The 9,212-nt window shown below is 40.6% G+C and overlaps 1 protein-coding gene across 2 annotated transcripts in view; it reads left to right on the forward strand.

The window, feature by feature from the left end:
• ZNF438 (zinc finger protein 438) overlaps window positions 1–9,212 on the forward strand; it is a 125,885-nt gene that overhangs the window by 7,835 nt on the left and 108,838 nt on the right. The window contains exon 2 of one of the 2 annotated variants that reach the window (XM_019508208.1): window positions 396–483. The gene's annotated coding sequence lies outside the window, so the exon portion shown is untranslated. Of the gene's footprint in view, window positions 1–6; window positions 484–9,212 lie in introns of those variants that run through there. The other variant, XM_019508207.1, reaches the window with a different exon arrangement.

The raw sequence follows: 9,212 nt of genomic DNA on the forward strand, positions 1-9,212 counted from the left end.
GATGATAATACTGTATGCCACGGTTCAGATATTTTAAACGCTTTTTGATGCTTACCAGAGTAATGGATTTGAGGCAGCTATTTCAAGAATTACACAACAAATATATGAGCGCCAAAGATTTTTATGGCTGGTATCTTTTATTGGACCAACTGCATGGTTTGGATAGACTTGGACAAACTTTTTGAATGTGGTGTATTTTTCTTCCTGTCACTTCAGGACCATCACAGCTACATCACTTGAACACTACCAAAACAAGTATACTTTTTTCCAAGTAACCCTGAAAACTGTCAGTGTCCTGAGCAACCAGCATTTAGTCAAACAAGGTAGACTTCTGACTATTTTCAAGTGTAGCTTTAGAAATACTACTTTGTGACTTGTATGTTTTTAACACACAGGCATGATGTTTATGCTACATTAAACTCGCTGAACATTCTTAATGCGTGACCTGGGCTGTTTCAAGGATTTTTATGTGCCGTTAAAGAGGTAATGTGTCATTTATGGAAATAGTTTAATGTTTTAAACATGCAGGTGGAAACAGTGTTAGTTTTATATTTCTGTTTGTCTCTCTGCTGGGAGGCTGTAATATAAGGTCATGAGTATGTGTGACTGTTTTGTGAGAATACTATATTAATCTGTTTTGGGCTATAAATGTTACTGAAGCTACAATGTTAGAAATGTAACATAATTTTACAACAAATGGTTAAACCAGCATTGTTTTTAGATCTTACCTATTTTAGCAGTACTTATCCAAGTACTTATTACTATATTTCCTCATCTAAAAATAACGTTAATGTAATTTTAGCTTTCTGGCACAATTTCATTGTATCTTATAGTCCTATTCATAATAAACATATCTTAACAGATTCTATATTGGGAGTATTCACTACTTGCTAATATCTAGGCTACCACAGTTTTACACAGCACCCATGAATTGTGGTCCTCTGAAATAAACCAGAAAAACAACATATTAATATTCTATATTTTGCTAAAGGTAATGACTGGATTCCTTTTTTTCCTTGAAAATAATTGAGATGGATGGAATACTTCATTTGCCATAACAGCAGGACATATAAATAAGTACTTCAAAGTAATAAAATCAGTATCTTTCAACAGTATTTTAATGTATAATTCTGTCAGTAGTGACAAGTACTGTCAAAGACTGTAGGAATCATAAACTTTCCTATCATTATAAAAGATAGCTGTGGAAACCAGTAAACATTATTTGTATGATATTGTTGGTAGTCTGATGACATGAGATTGATGAAAAATAAGGTTCACTTTACATACACTTGACTAGTTAATTTTTTTTCTCTTGCAAATTGACACCGTGTTTTTTGGCATCTGGCTTCCTAGTGGTTTTGAATATACTGGGTAACCCCAAGAAACAGTCGTCAGCACAGACTGTGAGGTACATGTGTTCAGAAACTCCATTAAAAAATGTTTATGGTTCAGCAGGATTGAAAAGATTAGCGCTGGTGTTTATTCTTATCTGCTTTTGTGTAAGGTCTGCTTTGTTGTTTACTAGAACTGTGCTGTTACTGATTTTAATTTTTTTAACTGCATAGTTAACAGTTAATAAAACCACATTTTTTGGTTAAAAATAGGATTTTACAGAATCTTAAGTCATATATGTTTTCATGAGGCTTAAATTGGATCCTCCCCCTAGTAGATATCTAAACCAACTGTACTATGTCAATACAAGGGAACTATGCAATGAAATATAAGTATGCTAACATTAACATTACTCAAGCTAAATACAAAAACCAACTTCACCAAATGATATTGTGCCTGTCTGAAGTTGAGTAACTGTTCCTGAACTGCTCAGGGTTGGGTGTTCTTGACTCAGTTATTCTCTTTCTTGGGCACCTGCACTAACCGTAAGTCACCTCTCAAGGGAAGTGCCCAATACTCACGCGCTACATCTTTGTCTTGTCCAAGTGCGGAAGGTTCCCTTATAGCTGAAACTTGGCCGGAGGTGTTGCCTGTGGATGTTCCTGGGGTGCCACCTCCCCTAAACTCCTTCCATGCGCCAACCTGATGGACATGACCATGTGGCAGATGGTTAGAACCCCGTAGGCACCAATCCTTGTGGCATGGCCCTGATCTGGCCTTGGATGTGGTTATGAGTGCAGTTTGTAGTTGCAAGCTGCTTGCCGTACAAAGGTTCTTATAGCCATGCTCGGCCTATAGAGCCTGCACTACACTCAGGTGGTCACTCTTCCTACTGGGGGCTGCTGGCCAGGCTGGTAGGCCTTCTGAGTTCTTGCCTAGAGTCCCTGAGGGCCCCTGGTCCCTCAGCCCCAAGAGCAATATGTGTGCCTACTCTCCAGCCTCAGGGGCAATGAAAATGTATAAAGAAATCAAATGGAAGAGTATCAGGGAGGCTGCTGTTTCTCATCCCTACTTGTGAGTCTGTGCATGCGACTCAGTGGTCAGTCCCTGGGCGTCCTTCCTTGGTCTGGCACTGGGTGCTGCTCTGATGAGGGGCAAACTCCTCTTCTGCCCTCTGCCCTAGACCCCTGGTTGGAGGTAGTGCTGCCCATACCATGGGGAGCGCACAGCTGCCTCTCAGCTGTTACTCCCCAGCTTCTTCCCAGCAGCCAGCTTTTAAGGGTGCCATTTGGCGCTGCTGGATGACTTCACTGCTCAGCACTGGCCCCAGCCGCACAGGTAAGCGGCTGATGAATCACGTGGACAGCTCTTCCTACTGCTGCTGGCTCCCCATTGCCACACTTGTGCCAGGTGAGTATTTTCCCATTACAGGGCTTTCGGGGGCGTTCACCCAGGGCTGCAGGGTTCTCCCGCTGCAATTCTGGTCCTGGGAAAGGGGTCTCTACCTCTTTTCTGTTGTTGCCGTGTGACAGATATAAAATAATAAGAAATCATTTTACAGTATCATTTATATTTTGTGGTTCCATTTTAAGGTTGAAATAAAAGTGGTCGTTTTTTATTTTATTTTTATTTCCTCTTTGCCTTCATACTGTGTGTAGTCAATGTTATATTAAGAGGCTTTTAATAATGTTTTTCTGTAATCTGACATTTGGAGAGTTCATTCTGAGAGTACCCTGTTCTGCATTACTCTTGTCTGTTGAATTCTTCCTGAAGAGCAGGGTGGTTTAGTTCTATTTTGTGTTCTTTCATGTCATATCAGCTAGTTACCTCCATTGTGACTTAATGATACTTCAGTTTACCAGGGTGCTGAGGTTTCCTGAGTAATCTGTTTAAACTGAGGCAATGTAGTAGTGTGCCTGCTTTTTATAAAGAACTGATTTTATGGGCATTTTTAGCACAATAAAACCTTTTAGAAGCATGTTATCACAGGTTGCATAGAAATTATTTTAAAGCTAATCAGCTTTTGCTAATTTATATAAAAATATAATCCAAACATTCCATAAAATTAGCTCTAGAGCAGCCTAGCTGTGGTGCAGTCCATGTATGCTCTTACTAAAAAAAAGTACAGAACTACACAAGCAGTTAAGAAGAGATTGCCTCCTATTTGCTTGCTTTGCCTTCGAAATACTGGAGGAGGGACCTGTATTTCATCACTTTAATTGCAATTTATCCCTTATAGAATATGTATTTTTAACGGATCTACTAATATAAAGTAAAAACACAGTTTTATTTGACTAGATACATTTTTCAAGGTGGCTCCCTTGTTATGGCTTATTCATTTGTGGCTCATGATATGAAACACAGTCTGTTTTGCTGGATACATCCTTTGCCCTATCCTGAAAAAAATTGATGCCTGGTCCGCGGAACTTTGTGGAGAATAAAGAAACAAGATTCTGCAATATTGAGCTATTAGTAATGTAATTTTAATTGATTTTAAGAAACAAGACCTTCAGTTACCCTTCAGTGGAGTTGTTTTGCATTTATTATACTATATCATTTCATAATTTCAGGATATAATAGCTTCATATTGATTTGGTGAATTGTATAGCCTGTTTACACTGTTTTTATTCTGTAAAAAATCGTTTGCAATTTCACTGTATAACTGAGGCCTTTTTATATTTTGGTTTGTGTTTGTATCAAAGGCTGTTAGTGTTGGATTAAAAAACCCTAATTATTTTAATACCTAGAAGCAGACTTGTACCAACATTGTGCATACCTTGGGGTATCCTTATCTTCTTCTATCTACCATCTCAGACCTGAGGGGTAGAAGGCGGGAGAGGAAAACTTTTTTTGTGGCAAACTTGGATGTTGGTAACAGGTCTAAAATGAGACAGGAAGGGAGTTTACAAAAGATGTATTTGATTCAAGAAGGTTTCTGGGTTCAAAGGGAAGGTCTGGGAGGTTTACCAGTATCCAGGAATGATGCCATATTGAAATGATAACTGGGTGGTATTTTTAGTTCAAGGTGTATGAGAGAATCTTTGCTACGTGGGTGATATTTGAATGAGGAGTCACACCTTTTAAACTGTCATACACCAAATAAGGAAACCTTTTTTGTAATAAAGACCCAAAAAGAGGGACACAAACTAAAGCAGCCTGAAGTTTTAAGTGCCTTAGGTACTTTTCTTTTTTGTAAAATGCTCTTTCTATATTTAAAGTTTCATTTTTTATTTCTGAGGTAAATATTCACCAATATTTGACAACAAGCAGATGACACCAAGCTGGGGGTAGCATGCAGGAGGATAGAGCTAGGATTCAGAGAGCCCTCAACAAATTGGAGGATTGCATCAAAAGAAATCTTATGAGGTTCAATAAGGACAAGTGCAAAGTCTTGCACTTAGGACGGAACAATCCCAAGCGCCAGGACAGACTGGGGGCCGACTGTCTACGCAGCAGCTCTGCAGAAAAGGACCTGGAGTTTACAGTGGACAGTAAGCTGACTGAGCCAAGTGTGCCCCTGCTGAGAAGAAGGCTAACAGCATACTGGGGTGCCTTAGGGGCATTGCCAGCAGATCGGGGGAGGTGTTTCTTCCCCTGTATTCGGCACTGGAGAGGGCACATCTGGAGTCCTGTGTCCTGTTTTGGAGCTCCCCACTACAGAAAGGACATGGACAAATTGGAGAGTCCAGCAGAGGGAAACAGAAATGGTTAGAGGGCTGAAACCAATGACTTATGAAGAGAGCTGAGGGAAGTGGGCTTACTTCGTCTGGAGAAGAGGAGACTCAGAGGGGATTTAATAGCAACCTTCAATTACCTGAAGGGTGGTTCCAAAGAAAATGGAGCTGGACTTCTCAGTGGCGGCAGATGACAGAACAAGGAGAAATGTTTTCCATTTGCAGCAAGGGAATTTAGGTTAGATAGTACAGAAGACCCTCACTAGGAGGGTAGTAAGGCACTAGAACAGGTTACCCCATAGAGGCTGTGGAATTTCCATCCTTGGAGGTTTTTAAGGCCTGGCTCGACAAAGCCTTGGGTGAGATGATCTAGTTGGGGCTGGTCCTGCTTTGAAAAGGGGGTTGGACTAGATGACCTCCTGGGGTCCCTTTCAACCCTAATTTTCTATGATTCTATTAAGAGAGGGCACTAAAATAGATGTTCAGTAATAAAAATCTGTGTATGAACTTTAGGATGATAAAGTGTGACACCCTTAAAAATGGCTATAGCCACAAGGTATGGGAAAGCAATTTTTTTGAATATTTGGGTTGAGAGCACATGGCTGGAGAGTGCAGTGTAAGAAGGTAGGTGTGTGTGTGTCAGAATATATGCTTGCAAGTTAGTCAAAGACCTATATATATCAGAAAAGTTGTAATTTCTACAGGTATATTGGCTAATGTTGGTTATTTCAAAATGTAACAAGACTAGTAATATTCATACATTGCTATGCAACTGGAAGGTTTTCTTTAAAAGCTGTTTCAACATACACTTGTGTTGTTACTGTAATGTTGGGTGTTCAAGGTCTTTATGGAACGTAAAGGACAATGGTAAAGTAAGAAACGCTCTCTTTTACACCCCTCTTTCTCCTAGTTTATACTAAAAAATGTTTACTCTTCATTTTGGTTGTGTTGCTGCTTTTTTTATAATTTTGCGTTCTGCAGTTTTGTCAAGTTATTCAATAACAATCCATGACGGTTTATAGAATTTATCTGCAGAATTCCAATTTCCTAAAATAATACAAAATAGAATATGCATGCCCATGTCCTAGTGTCCCTTGCAGCTACTGGGCCCACCTGTTTTAATTACAGGGCACCTGAATTAGGAGCATCTATGAGGCCTGTAGGGAGTCGGATAGAAACTTTCTTCCCTCTTCAGCAGGAGGGGCAGACCAGAAGAATCCAACATTAGGAAAGCCATCGAAGCCAGTGAAGGGCTACCTAGTGAAGAAAACTGCTTTCATGCTTCCCAGATGTAGAAAATGGGGAAAGTGTTCTGTATAGTTCCAGCCATAGCTATATTTTCTGTTAATTAAGAAGCCTATGCTAAATAAGAAGATGTAGACCTGAACTTGAGTGTTGAAATTTTTTGCACTACTTGGCTGATTAACTTGTCCGCCTACTTGCTTATAGATTGGTATTACTTGCAAGCTGTGATGTCCATCAGCCTGCTATTGACATGTAATAAGACAATACAGCAAAGGACCAGCCTCTGTTTGTCTCTTATTTTCTGATTTCCCAATCAGAAAACAGGCTCAGACATAGGAAGTAGGTGGTGTGGAGATAAATTCATGGACTCAGAAGAAAGGAGTAGTGTTTAAAAGATGAACATTCAACCCAACATCAATACCTGAGTGATATGCTGTTTCTTAAAATGGAAAGGTACGTAAAGTAGAATAATACTGTTACACACATAAGCAGGAGTAGTCAATATAAATCAGACAGCTCTGTTGGAGTAAGACACCCTGCTTAAAGAATCAAGCAATCTTGTACTACCAGTCTGCTAAAAACACCGAAGTTAATAATCTGGATGTTCAATGGACTTTATTGCTTCTGTCACCAGTAAATTCTGCTGCTTTGCTGACTAAGGAAAACATACATGTATTGCATTAAGAAAGAAACACTTCCCCTGCAAAACTAGCACTGAAACTACCTAAATACCTGTAGCTTTTTTTGTTCGCAAAACTGGTTTGTTTTATCCACTACAGAGTGCAGGGGAAGGAATATTGATTAAATTATTATATTATATCCTTTTCAATGACACAGAACAAAGTCTTTTACAATATTGTTTCTGGTGACTAGAGAAGAAAACCACTTTGAAATCTTTTGATCCCTCTTGTTTTCTTTTTTCAAGGCAAAAATAACCTTAGAAAACTGAGTCTATGAGTCAGTTCTGATTAAAATCCACACTCGCAGTTTCTGCTTGGAAGCTTATAAGTATCCATCTATTGATAACCAGTATTGCACCTGTCTTACTCTTGAGGATGTTTTTCTCTAACAATTTATTCAGCGATATTATGTATTTGTCATTTCCTTAAGTTTCAAATTAACGTATGTATGCTTCAAATCAAAAACAATTAAGGTTCCCTTATGAAATTCAGTTTTACTCTCCAGATTACACTGAATATTTTTCATTGATGTTCAAAAATATGAGACCATTTCACTGGAATAGAGTGAGATATGTCTGTATCAAATTATGACTTCACTTGGATAATGTGTGTTAAACAAGTCTAAACTTGGTTGGGGCAAGTCACATGCCCAGATTTTTTAGGCAGATACCCTGGATGTTAGTCAAAGGTTGGATGGAAAGATTGTTCCCTAAAATCTCAAAGCTAGAAACAGTTTCTAGACTTTACTCAGTAACATTTGATTGTGAATCAGGTGTCCATGCATAAGAGAAAGCAACCTAGACATGCTGTGCTGCCAGATTGACAGGCCTTACATTGGAAAAAGTAATCAAGGCCCAGTTCATATATTCTTCCTTTCTGAACAAGTTTTGAATAATTTTGATTTCTGGCATGGATAGAGCTATGTAATATTCAGAGCCACATAATTTTCATAAAACATATTTGAGCTTGGTTTTTCAAAGCCTCCCCCCCCCAAAAAAAAAACACCCCAAAAACCCAAAAAACAAACAAACAAAAAACTAAAAAAAAATCAGCTGTTCTGATTTGGTGTGCTTGTCTTATGTGGGGAAGCTGTATTTTTCCTTCAGTGGAGTAAAAGCAGGGAGGAATGGAACGCAGCATCTCTGTGCTTATAACTGCTTCCAAGATAGCTGCCCCTTCTATGTGGCTCAGCAAACAGAAGGGGCAGAGACCTATATGAACCTTCTCATAGCTACTAATTGAGCTGGCTCAAGGCAAGTGAGCTGCTGCATGCAGTCTGTAGTATATCTTAATGAGGCTTTTGGTATGGAAACAACACTTCAGTATTTACAGGAACTTTTTATAAAAAACATTTTGTAGTAGGGGAGTAAAATCCATCTGGCTGTGTTGGGCATAGGGCCAATCGTGCCAGAGCCAGCGTGGACTCCAGCCTAGCACCATGTGCCACATGCAGTGTGCACCCAAGACCAGCTCCATGCACCATGTGTATTACTTGGCTAGTGGGGCCATTCCAGGGCATATGCTGGAATCCATCGTGCACGGGGCCAGTCTGGAGTGTGCACTGTATGTGGCATCTATGTAAGACCAGCCCTGTGGGCTGGCTGTGGCACATGAAGCTGGTCTATGGGCTTACTGTGGATTAGGCCTGGGTCCAGTGTGCAGGGGTGGTCTGGTGCATATACCATGCGCAGCATATGTGCCAGCTTCAGCCCCTATGCTGCATTTAGCTTGTGCCAGGTGGGCCCCTCATGCTGCACGCAGTGCATTGGGTTGGAGCCAGTGAGCTGCATGCAGCCCAGTGGTCTGAGACCCACAAACAGCGCTGCAGGTCTCTGTGGCCTGGATCTGGCCTGTAGATCATATTTTTGACACTCCTGATAAGTAGCATCCAAAAAGTGTGGCATCTCAGGAAAGAGTCTGGGTAAGGCAGCAGGAACTTCCTAGTTTAGAAGGAAGGTGACAAGGGTAATAGCAAGAATGCTACTTATCAGGAGTGTCAAAAATATGATCTACAGGCCAGATCCAGGCCACAGAGACCTGCAGCGCTGTTTGTGGGTCTCAGACCACTGGGCTGCATGCAGCTCACTGGCTCCAACCCAATGCACTGCGTGCAGCATGAGGGGCCCACCTGGCACAAGCTAAATGCAGCATAGGGGCTGAAGCTGGCACATATGCTGCGCATGGTATATGCACCAGACCACCCCTGCACACTGGACCCAGGCCTAATCCACAGTAAGCCCATAGACCAGCTTCATGTGCCACAGCCAGCCCACAGGGCTGG

Source organism: Gavialis gangeticus, unplaced genomic scaffold (assembly GCF_001723915.1).
Source record: "Gavialis gangeticus isolate Ggan-Ray unplaced genomic scaffold, GavGan_comp1, whole genome shotgun sequence".
Lineage (NCBI taxonomy): Eukaryota > Metazoa > Chordata > Crocodylia > Gavialidae > Gavialis > Gavialis gangeticus.